We start from the raw sequence: 13,602 nt of genomic DNA, 5'->3' as shown, positions 1-13,602 counted from the left end.
GTAGGCCCCATTTGTCATAGTTGATGATGCCTCCAGAACAGAAACTCTGTGCTAGCCTTCTAGAATCATGTAATAAAGTACTAGCAGACATTCAGGATAAGACTGATGAGCACAACCCTGAAAATCTCTCAGCTACCTGAAGAGTTTGTAATCCAGATTCAATTCAGGTACTTCAACATGAAAGACCTCAGGGGCTAAAACTTATGCCTGTCTCTCTGTAAAACACCTGTATACTTCACTTAGGCCCCTCACTTGACAAACTCTCCTCTTCCTTCAGCTCTCTGATTTGCCACTTCCTCAGAGAAGTGTATCTGGACCATTCTGTCTAAAGCAGCCCCCACTCCCAACTCATTTTCTTTCTTTCTTTTTTTTTTTTTTTTTTTTTGCAGTACGCGGGCATCTCACTGTTGTGGCCTCTCCCGTTGCGGAGCACAGGCTCCGGACGCACAGGCTCAGCGGCCATGGCTCACGGGCCCAGCCGCTCCGCGGCATGTGGGATCTTCCCGGACCGGGTCACGAACCTGTGTCCCCTGCATCGGCAGGCGGACTCTCAACCACTGCGCCACCAGGGAAGCCCCTGTTTGTAGATTTTTAATGATGGTCATTCTGATGGGTCTGAGGTGATACCTCGTAGTTTTGATTTGAATTTCTCTAATGATTAGTGATGTTGAGCATACTTTCATGTGTTTGTTGGCAATCTGTATATCTTCTCTGGAGAAATGTCTATTTAGGTCTTCTGCTCATTTTCAGATTGGGTTGTTTGTTTTTTTGATATTGAGCTGCATGAGCTGCTTGTAAATTTTGGGGATTAATCCTTTGATAGCTGCTTCATTTGCATATATTTTCCCACTGCCGTGGCCTCTCCCGCCGCGGAGCACAGGCTCCAGACGCGCAGGCTCAGCGGCCATGGCTCACAGGCCCAGCCGCTCCACGGCATGTGGGATCTTCCCGGACCAGGACACGAACCCATGTGCCCTGCATTGGCAGGCGGACTCTCAACCACTGCGCCACCAGGGAAGCTCCCCAACTCATTTTCTTTTAATCACACTGCCTCATCTGCTTCTCTATAGTATCAAAATTTGCAGTCATTAGGTTTGTGGATTTGTTTCCTTGCTTACTTGTTTATGACTCTGACACTAGACTATTTTCTCCAAAGAGGGAGGGATCATGTCTGCATTTCATGACTTCATACCAGCATCTTGCACAGTGCACAGCATATGGTCAGGTTTAATCCATATTTTGTAAAGGAGTAAAAAAGGAAAGATCGAAAAAAGGGAGAAGGAAGGAAGAAAAGAATGGAGAAACGAAGGGAGGGAGAGAGGGAGCAAAGGGGAGGGGAGGGAGGGAGGGAGGGAGGGGGAGGGGAGGGAGGGAGGGGGGAGGGAGGGAGGGGATGGGAGGGAGGGGGAGGGAGGGAGGGAGGGAGGGAGGGAGGGTTCCTTAAGCATACCTGATATAAGGAAGTTGAGGATCATTCTTAAACATATTATACTGCCTTTATTCAATTAACTGGTTGTTAATATAGTGCTTGAGTATACCCTACCACAGGGCAACATAATAACAATAATAACAACTTACATTCTGAAGTTATTATGAGCCTGAAACCATTCCACTATTCTAAGCTCACTGTATCTTTTATCTCATTTAATCTTTATAAAATCCTAGAAGGTAACAATGAATTATTCTTATCTTTGTTTTACAGTGAGTAAACTGAGGCACAGAGAGATTAAGTAACTTGTTCAAGGACCCAGTTCAGTAAGAGACAAGACCTGGTTTTGAAGAGGGTTTCTGGTTCCAAGTAAGGCCTCTCAACATAGGCTCTGCAGGTCTCTTAACAGCCAACCTACATATGATTCTGCAATTATAAGGCTTGTGGAATTGTTCCTGGAAATGGATATTGAATATACGACTGTGTTCAGTCAATAGGCATTAGAATGTTTCTCTTTTGCCTATTCAGTAAGAACATAAAACAGCAACAGGGAGATACCAGAATTGAAAAATGTTTGAAAAGTTTTTAAAGGATATTCAAAATGTTTTTTAAAACTTGGCCTTGAGTTTAGTCCTGAGATTATTTTTACTCTCCCAAAGTCCTCATTTTCTATCTGTTGGTTCACAAACTGGCCCCTGTACATGGAGGGCAAGGAGAGACTGAAGAAAATGGCAGACCACTGTAGATTGGTAGGTGGCAATTTTAACAAGCAAGGGAACTTACATATGAGGCTTGTCTTGGGCAGCTGCACCATGAGTAGATTTCCATTCCACTTACCAGTATCTTCAAAGTTTATAGAGGCCTTAATTGGGTCCAATCACATATTCAGTTAGGATGGTCTCAACAATGCCTTGCTCTGTCAAGGCTGTGTCCTTAAAATGGGAATGGTGGATGGAATGTACATTCCAAGGACAGGGCCAGGAGAGAGGAGCCCCCAGTTCTCTGGGTTCAGCTTGCAGGTCAGCTGGCAGTCATGCCATCTCAACAACCTCCTCCAACAATACTGTGCTTATAGTTTCACAGAGCAATGAATGACTATCAGAAATCCTAAGAGGTTTCTGCACACTACTCAGGTCTCGGTAACTTACCCCACCTTCTCCTACCCACCTCAAAGAAGGTTCTCCCCTTAGTATTGGTTGGTGAGTCCAATTACTAAAAGGTTTCCTCTTTTGGTGTGGGGAGGATGAAGAAGGCAGAGAGAGTGGATTTTGTTCTATGCTGCTCAAATATAAACCAATCATTGTTTTCAAGGCTATTACTAGAACTACTGTGCTAACAAAGATGGTAATAATAATAATAAGGGCTAAAATGTATTAAGTTTTTACTCTGTGCTTACCAGACACTCTGTTAATCATTTTAACAAGATTTTTCCAACAACTAATCTGTGTAATATATATTCCAGTTACCTCCATTTTACACAAGAAATGGTTTCAGAGTTATTTGGCCAAGGTCTCTATGTGAGTGGTGGATCTGAGATTAAAAATCCAGTCAGCCTGAGTTCAGACTCAAAGGTCTCATAGCCACCTGCAGTACTGCCTTTCCATGGACCAAAAAGCATCCTCCACCACTACCTCAAAACACCTCCCTCCTCACATGAATATGGGCAATACACACACACACACACACACACACAAACACACACACACACATACACATACACACACACTTTCTCTTCCTCAGGTTTCTGCTTAGGTGTTGGGACTCATTGGCTCTACAGAACTGGAGAGGAACCACTCATGGGCACTCTCTAATGCTTAGGTTTGGTTTATCGTAGGAATACTCTAAAAAATACTTCACTATTTCTGTACTAACATAATGAACTACAGAGTTCTTTTCCAGCATATTTTAGGTACAACAGAGTCTCATGATATGTAGCATCATAAAACAAAAAGTTATTCCATATTCAAAATAGTTAAAGGTTGTGTGAAGTGTGAGGGGAGATGTGACTAAGAATAAAGAGGGGAAACCCAGTAAAATTAATCCAGGTGTTTTTTGAAAAGGTTAAACTTCTAAATGGAATTTAATAAATGCATTTCTATGATGATTAATGATGCTGAGCATTTTTCATGTGCCTATCTGTATGTATTCTTTGGAAGAAATGTCTATTCTGCTCTTCTGCTCATTTTTTAATCAGGTTCTTTGTGTTTTGATTTTGAGTTATATGAGCTGCTTATATATTTTGCATACTAACCCCTTCTAGGTCATATCATTTTGCAAATATTTTCTCCCTTTTGGTAGGCTGTCTTTTCATTTTGTTGATGGTTTCCTTTGCTATGCAAAACCTTGTAATTAGGTCCCATTTGTTTATTTTTGTTTTGGTTTCCTTTGCCTTAGGAAAGGGATCCAAACAAATATTGTGATAATTTATGCCAAAGAGTATCATGTCTATGTTCTCTTCTAGGAGTTTTATGGTTTCCAGTCTTAGTTTTAGATCTTTAATCCATTTTGTGTTTATTTTTTATGTTGTGAGAAAATGTTCTAATTTCATTCTTTTACATGTAGCTGTCCAGTTTTCCCAGCACCACTTACTGAAGAGACTATCCTTTCTCGATGGTATATTCTTGCCTCCTTTGCTGTAGATTAATTGACCGTAAGTATGTAGGTTTATTTCTGGGCTTTCTATTCTGTCCCACTAACCTATATGTCTGTTCCTGTGCCAGTACCGTATGGTTTTGATTACTGTAATTTTGTAGTATAGTCTTAAATCAAGGAGCATGATACCTCCAGCTATGTTCTTTTTTCTCAAGATTGTTTTAGCCAATTAAACGTTCTTATTTTTACATTGCTATGTATTTGTGTGAAGTACTGCCATTATTCAGCAGAATTTTAAAATTAATTAGTAGGTCTCCTGAAACTTACCACCAAGTGTCCTGCTTACAAGGTCTACTCTCCCTTGCAAGTTGTAATGCCTTTTCTTTTCAAGATAAAATCGAAGCAACCTAAATGTCCATCAACAGAGGGATGGATAAAGAAGATGTGGTACATAAATACAATGGAATATTACTCAGCCATTAAAAAAATGAAATAATGCCATTTACAGCAACATGGATGGACCTAGAAATTGTCATACTGAGTGAAGTGAGTCAGAGAAAGACGAATATCATATGATATTGCTTATATGTGGAATCTTAAAAAAAAATGGTACAAATGAACTAACCTACAAAACAGAAAGAAAGTTATGGATGCAGAAAACAAATGTATGGTTACCAGGGTGTAAGGGGTGGGGACGGATAAATTGGAAGACTGGGAATGACATGTACATACTACTGTATATAAAATAGAAAATTAATAAGGACCTACTGTATAGCACAGGGAACTCTACTCAGTACTGTTTAATGGCCTATATGGGAAAAGAATCTAAAATAGAGTGGATATATATATATATATATATATGCATAACTGATTCACTTTGCTGTACACCTGAAACTAACACAACATTGTAAATCAACTATACTCCAAGAAAAATTTAAAAATAGCCCATCATATTTTAATTTCTAAAATCAAACCATGTTGTATATATTCTGCTGGCATATGAGGTAGAATTGTCACTGAACAAAAAATCTCACTCTTAGACATAACCTGACATATATTGATACATTTGTTTAATCAAAGAGGAAAAACAGGAAGCTATTCCCAGAAACTGTATGGTAGCTATAGCATGACTACTGCATCCCATAATAATAGTTCTTACATTTTGTTTCTTTTCTGAAGAGTGAAGAAGCAGGCTCAAGCTTTTGATAACCACCACAGCAAAAGACTGAAAGCATTCTCTCTGTAACCCTTGTTAGGTATGTTTGGAAGGGGAGAGAAGAGGTGAAGTAGAATTCAGCTTCTCATGACCCCATATTCTTCTCCCATAGTACTTCCTCCAGGAAACTGTGACTTATGAAATTGAAGGGCAAATGGCATCAACTTTGTGCACATTCAGAGTCCTCATGCCCACGGCAAACTGTGCTTGAATTGAGGTCCTACTGTGTCCCTAATTTGAGCAGAGCAGAAGAGTGACAAGTGACAGGACATGGGTCCCCATGGACAATAGGAATCGTTAAAAATAAGTTTGTTTTCCTCTGTCTCCACTGAGCATAGTCTATTCAGTGAAAGCCCAAAGTATTAAATGGAAATTTCATTTTTATGTAACAGAAGCTTTAGATATATTAAAAAAGAAAAAAGTGTTCTTCAAAGGCTCCCTTTCTTTGAAATAGACAAAAAGGAAAGGTGAAATTCATCTGAGAACTGTTCAAAGTCGCCATAATCTCAGTAAAAGGGGAAAAAAATGAAAATAAGTTCAAAACCACCTTTGTTTCTTCAGAAATATTTTACAAATAAAATCAGGGAATATTTGCTTAGAGCAATAAAGCCAGCCTCAGCAGAGAATGAAAGGGATACACATGGATGTTTACAGAAAAGTGTTCTTCATTTGAAGTAAATTTACTTCACAGAACATTGAATTTACACGATTAAGGTGAATAACTATTAAATTTCAGGAAACAGGCAGCCATGAATGCAAGAACCTTCTACCTAAAATACATTATAAGGCATATTTCTAAAATATCTAAGAAAATGTGACTTTATTTAGTACAATAATGTAATAATTCATGGATGATCGAGAAAAGCACACTTCTAAAATACTGAGAGTATCATGGGCCAGAGGAACGAATTGGGTCATCAACTTTCCTAATTAATTTGTGATCATTTGTGGTCATTTGGCATACTGGTGCCAATTTTATGTTGTAATACAAAAAGATAACAGAATTTCACCAATTTTGTTAAAACATTTTTAAACTGATACGAAGGGATTCTTGCATTCTCAAGAAGTATCTTCTTGACTCAAATCACAAAGGAATAAACTTACTGTAAGCTAATAATGCTTGGGTCGGGTGAAGGGTGTTTCAAAGACGTTTGATCACTAGACTTAAGGTAGGAGAAGTCACGTACGTTTTTAGAGTGGAGAATGGCATTGGCCATGCTCTGCTCAAGTTTCCAAAGTGGGGAAATGATGTCTCATCCAACCCAAATAGTTGATGAAGGAACTCCTCTCAGGCTTGGGCACGGGAAAGGAGACTAGAATGCAGGAGGCTATTCTAAATTACAACTCTATCATCTTTGGCTAAAACAGTGTCTGACAATTAGATGAAGTGGTGTAAGCAGCATTTACTTATAAGAGAAGAACCTGTGTTTGGAATCTTGTTCTGCACTATTAAGCTAAGTAGTTCCAAGTTATAACATCTTGAAGCCACTGTTTACTCCTCTGTGAAATGAGGGTTGTAACATCTACCTCTCAGAGTTCTTTTGAATAGTAATTAGTACTTAGTACTACTTACTGGAAAGTAAGAAATTGAACAAAATATGCATTAATACTATATATATACACATACATATGGAAATACACACATATACATATATACATGTGTATATAATACTTATGAGCACAGACAAATATTTTAGCTATCTGGTATTCAGTGCATTCAAAGGATAAATACTATGTACATAGGTAGAAAATGACTTTAGTGTTAAATACTGCAGGGAATATAGAAGTATACCTGAAATACCATATGCTCCTTTCTTCAAAGAATTTATGTGTATATTATTTTTTATTTGCTAACTTAACCCAAATAAAAATTCTAGGTACTGGTTTTACCATCCCTTTTTTATACAGGAGAAAACAAGGCACTGAGTAGTAAAAAAAAAGTAGTAACAATAGCAGTAGTAGTAGCTGTTGTTGTAGTCCAGTAAACAAAATGTGATGCTATATAAAGTTTGTGATCATGAAAACAGGAGCTATTACAAGGAAGAAATGGGCCTATCTAATGGATGGTTTGAGTGAAAAATTAAAGGAGCTTAAAAAAAAAAGGATATTTTTGCATAGGGAATGAGTATTGGGCTTGAGCCTAATGGATCACAAGCTTAAAAAGGGCTATTCTGAGATATATCTGGGTTAAGATACAGTGGAATTGGGTATGAGTATCTTGACATCAACAGTCAAGCCGTTTTGTTATTATTGTTTATTGGTGACACTATCATTTAAGATTTTTTAAAGTGGCATGAGACATTTGGTACAAAATCTGACCCAAAAAAATCAATAGATAAAAGTAGAGAGAGCCTGGAATTGTGGGGAGCCATGAGGAGTTTTCAACTGTTTATATTCTTTCCAAAGTGGGAGCAATTTTTTTGTTTTTTGTTTTTTTTTGGTGGAAGGGAAGAGAAAGCTGATTCTTTAGTGGTATATAGATAGGAATTCAAAGTTTTAAAGGATGTTTGAAGACAATACTTTAAAATATTTCATCTTTTGAAAGCACTTTCACACACATTATCAATAAACTCTCAAATAACATAAAAGGTGGAACAAGACAGATATTTCTTTCATTGCTGGGTATGAAAACTAAAAAACATAAGAACCATAGAATTTGCTCAGTCACAAATGTAGCAAGTGACAGACACCAAAGTGCAACCCATATTGCCTATCTCCTAGTTAATTACTTTTACCCCACTGTATCACACAATCTCTCAGATATATGTGTCACTGTTCCCTTTCCCGTATCAGGTAATTTTCTAACTTGCAGTATACTTTCTCTGAGGGGGCTTTTGGAAATTATAGAAATAATAATCATAGAATATTTAAGCTTCATGAAAGGTAGAAATGTGCTTTATAAATATTAAATGGTAGGTGACTAGGAGTATAAAATAATTTTGCTCTAAGCTGCTAACAATGATTAAACATACTTCTTTAAGAGCTGCTCTTTTGAAATTCTACTTATTTTTAAATCCAGTGCTTACTTGGCAATGCCCTCCTTTAATGTTGCCTTTTGTAATGCCTGCTTCCTCCTACCCATAAATTCTGTTAGATTATATTGACATAAATAAATTTAGGTGATATTATGCTTTAAAAAAAAAGATGGTGTTAATTGGGGACCACAGAAAAGAAAAACACTGAGAATGAATGTCGCGAGGATATTTTAAATCCAAGAGAAGAACTGGCTTTGCTGATTGTTGAAAATAGTCTGTCCATAAGGAAGAGTGATTCCTAATGAGGATGGATGTACCACCTAAGTGTATACGAAACAGCAGCAGCAAGGAAGAAATTGTGATGCATGTAGAGAGCCTTTTCTTTGAACCATGCCTGTTATAAGGCTACGTTTGAAGCCAGTAGAAAGCATTCTCCTATGCATTGTACAATAAGTAAAATGGCATGATGGAAACAAATATCATCAAGCTCTAAGAGCCTAGAAATTGTGAGTTCTTTGTTTTCTGAACGAGAGAATTTTCCACTATCCAAAAGTCTGACAAGCAGACACTGAATTCTTTACTCAGTTGAGAATTTGTTTTAGTTTCATAATAAAGATGAATTGATACAGGATGAAAAGCGTATTTTGTAGGGGGATAAAACACATTTATGGGGCCGAGTATATTAATAACTAATGATTTTAGTTCTAATTTTATTGAAAATAATTGAGGCAGATAAAACAACAAACGTAAGAAAAGCATGATCTCTATCTACCTGATAGAAGCCTATAAATAATTATGTGTATTTGTTTTTACTTTCCAGTGATTTCAAAGAAAATTTAAATATATAGATAGATAGATAGATATAGGAAATATTCATTCTCAAAACTGCACTCAAAATTTGCAGAGAAAAAAATTACAATATACAAGTTTTTTTGTCTGTCATCCTATTATAAAAGGATAAGAAGTTCTATTTCATTTCCAAATAACAATAATACCACCTTATGGTTATATGGCACATTTTGTCTGAGAGCATAAAAGGTCAACTCAATGCAAGGTATAACAGGATTTTATCATTAAAATTAATGACATTTCTGGTGGTGAAAATTCAAAAGTGATAAATAGCATCTGATTTTTGCTAGGCTGGCACAATGCAGACACTGAGAAAAATTTAAAAATTTGTGACTTTGTATTTTCAGATATATAAAGAGATAAGGAGAATCATCTGGAAACTTCTACAAATTTTACATAAATTTTTCAGGAGTCCAGTTTGAATCCTAAAGGTTAAAAATATGTCATACATAAAAGGTTCATTTCAATTTGAAGTACTCATTTGAGACCATTTAAAATCTTTTCTTGGATTTGGAAATCTGTGAGATGGATACATTTCTAGGAATATCAAAGATGAAAATACTGTAGTATAATCTGAAATTCTCACACATCTCATCTGTCATAACATATTTCATATATATTTCAATATATTCTCAATATATTGGTGACAGCAGTAAACTCAAAATTATACTTTGGTCCCAAATTGGTGCAGCCACTATGGAGAACAGTATGGAGGGTCCTTAAAATAATACTAGAGTTACCATATGATCCAGCAATCCCACTCCTGGGCATATATCTGGAGAAAACTATAATTCAAAAAGATAAATGCACCCCAGTGTTCATTGCTGCACTATTTACAATAGCCAAGACATGGAAGCAACCTAAATGTCCACTGACATATGAACCAATAAAGAAGATGTGGTATAGATATGCAATGGAATATTACTCAGCCATAAAAAGGATGAAATAATGCCATTAACAGTAACATGGATGGACCTAGAGATTATCATACTAAGTAAGCCAGACAGAGGAAGACAAATATCGTATAATATCGCTTATATGTGGAATCTAAAAAAATGATATAAATGAACTTATTCATAAAACAGAAATAGACGAACAGACAGAAAATAAATTTATGGTTACCAAAGGGGAAAGTGGGGGGAGGAATAAATACGGAGTTTGGGATGAAAATATACACAATAATATATATAAAATAGATAAACAATAAGGACCTATTATATAGCACAGGGAACTATACTCAATATCTTGTAATAATTTATAAGGGAAAAGAGTCTGGAAAAGAATATATACATATATATATATATATATATATATATATATAACTGAATCAGTTTTGTACACTTGAAACTAACACAACGTTGTAAATCAACTATACTTCAATTTAAAAAAATTATACTTCTGTCTCAATCAATGGATTATCTGTGGTCAGTAGGCCCCTGATTATTTTATCCATTGTTATTCTCCAGAAAAAGACATAGTGATATATTGTTAGTAAAGAAGATGAAAGACAAATGATAATGTTATATGTGCTTCCTGTAGTTGTCACTTATTAGTGATTCTTACACTGATTGATTACATTGATTACACTATAATTTCAGATGACACTTTAAAATATATAAACATATTCTCAAAAGGTATAGTATATAACCACCACCTCTTAGAATTTCAGGGGAATAATGGACCCTAAGAATCATCTAATCTTTTGCCTAATTTTATAGCTAAGGAAACTGGAGTGCATAGAAATTAAAGTGACTTTGCCTTAGGTTTTGCAATATAAGTTGCTAGCAGAGTTAGTTCAAAAATTTAGGCCTGCTGATTCACTTTACTTATGTTATTCTATTGATTTAAGAGTAAATTAAGACGTGTAATTTATTTGTGTACATTAAACAGATGTAAGTCTCAGAGAGCAATGAAATTTTTAGCATAGAACTGTTTTAATAATTTCTTACATGATTGATTTAATTAATTAAATCAGTTCTAACACTGCAACTAAAGTCACTGTGACCTGAATAAAATGTGACTGACCTTCAGTGAGTAATATGTACCCACTCACTCATTAAGTCACTATATAGTGTGTTTCTACTAAGTGCCAGGCAGTGTTTGAGGCATTCAGAGTATAGGGGTAAACAGAAATAAACCAGTTTTTATGCAAGTAATTTTTTTTTTTAATGAAGACATGGCATAAAATAAGTATGCTAGTTCATGATAAGCACTTTGGAGGAAAAAAAAGAAAAATACTATGTAAGCAAGCCTAAGGCAAGATGGAGTTTCATTTGAATAGGGTGTACAGAAAGGTCTCAATTTAGAAGCTAAACCCATGAGGAAGAACATTAACCGCAGCAGGAATACCAAATGTGCTGATCCTTAATAGGAAGCGTGGCTGGTGTGCTCAAGAAACAATGAAAGGTCTAGAGCAGTGGTATATGGGAGCACGTTACTAGTAGAGGAGATCAGAGAAGGGAGGTAAGCAAGCCATGGATTGGGGAAGATTATTAGGGTCCTGAGGCCATGGAGATGTCTTGGACTTTTAGATTTAAAGTCTTCAAAGAGCTTTGAGCAGAGAAATGATTTGATCTTTCTTCTTTTTTTTTTTTTTTTGCGGTACGCAGGCCTCTCACTGTTGTGGCCTCTCCCGTTGCAGAGCACAGGCTCCGGATGCACAGGCTCAGCGGCCATGGCTCACGGGCCCAGCCGCTCCGCGGCAGGCAGACTCTCAACCACTGCGCCACCAGGGAAGCCCTGATCTTTCTTACATTAACAAGATCACTCTGGTTGCTGTGTAGGAGATAGACTTTAGTGGAACAAGAGTAGATGCAGCAGGAAGAACAACAGGAAGCTACTGCAACAAAGCAGACAAGAGATGATGCTGGCACCGAAGATTATTACACCGCAACTAAGTACTCTGGGAAATCCATTTCCTATAGTGTAACAGCTCAGTCAGGAAACAGGTGGATCATTCAAATGTTATTTGAGGAGATTTTAATAAAGAGATTATTTCCAAGCGTGGACCAAGGTCATTAATAAATAGTGTAATACACTGAGGCTAGTTATAACAGGGAAAAAGTACTACCCTCTAGGTCTAATGGGAGCAAGCTAGTACTGGAACCTAAAGAGGATAGCTATACGGAGAAGGCTCCTCAATGGAAGTAACAGCCAAAAGGAACACTGGTCACAAACTGGCAGAGAGACATCCAGGGGAATTAATACCCCTATATCAGTCTCCTCTCTCCTTTGATCTCCTATTGGTACAGCCTGTTGACCAAACCCAAGCAGAAACCAGAGGGTAAGGAAATGCTTTGATGAGTCCCCCACAGGTTAGACTTTTGAGAATGGAACAAGGTGAAGAGTAAACTGGAAGCATAAACAGAAGATTGTCCTAACTCACACCAAGTACACTCACACACTAAACTGTTAAGAACTTACTATATCTTGTTTAAACACATACATGCAGAAATTTGAAATATATATATTCCAGGTAGTAATTCATGAACACAACTAATTCATTAAAGTCATTAATGTGTTCTTACTCTTGAGCAATGATGTGTAAAGTTTAAATATTATGGCTTTTTAATGAAATTATTCTATTCAGGATGTCAGTGAAAAAATGATGTATGTGTGCTCATCTCTGTACTGTCAAATCAGACATTCAGGAATTATTATTAGGAGTTATTGAACATGTGTCAGGCATTTAAGAGATTTTCCAGAATATAAAAACACTGAATTCACTTTCTTCTCTAAGTTTACCTGATTTCTCTGCTATTCATTGTCAAATTTATTGAAAGGACTACAGCTGATACCTCTATTTCCTCATCCACCCTTTACTCTCTCACTTACCAGCTCCTCCACTCTGTCTTTGAGTCTTCTCCTCTTCACAGAATCTGTTTCTATTATGGTCACTAATGACTTTCAAATTTCAAGTTCAATGGAGATTTTTAATCATTAGTTGGTCACAGTCAATACATCTGATCACTCCTTATTCAGATTACTCTTTTCTTTTGGTGCCCTTGATTCAAAATTCAGAGTTCTGTCCTATGCTTCAATTTTCTCATACTACATACTCTGCTGACATGATAATATCCACTACTCTGACTTCAGTTTCCTTGTATGTAGGTTCTTGTGAAATACCGTGGGTTCCAGTGTTAGTATCTCTTGCCCTAATGCCCAGCTGCCATCAGCTGCTGACATCGATAGCAAATAAAGCCTATGACTTGTTTCTGGATTTATCAGGCTAATAGCGCTCTTACCTAGTCTGACTAGGGAGACTACTATTTTGCCATGTGATATATTCAGTGGTCTTCAGATACCCACCTGGGCACCCTCTCTTCAGTCTCACAGCATTGTGGATACTGCAGAGGCATAACTGCTCCCTTTCCTCCCCATTTTCTGGGACTATTTTACCCAACTGCATAGACTTTGTTGTGGGGTGCTAAGCCAGATCATATCCCAGATATCTGCTTCCTCCTTCTCTAGGCTTAAAGGAAAACTAGAAAGTCCTGCAGAAAATTGCAAGTATGCCTTTGCCCTTTTTCAACTGGTCATGT

The sequence above is a fragment of the Aethalodelphis obliquidens genome, unplaced genomic scaffold, assembly GCF_003676395.1.
Source record: "Aethalodelphis obliquidens isolate GAN/ISIS:26980383/991018 unplaced genomic scaffold, ASM367639v1 scaffold5, whole genome shotgun sequence".
NCBI classification, from domain to species: Eukaryota; Metazoa; Chordata; class Mammalia; order Artiodactyla; family Delphinidae; genus Aethalodelphis; species Aethalodelphis obliquidens.
Note: the sequence above shows the minus strand (reverse complement) of the source record.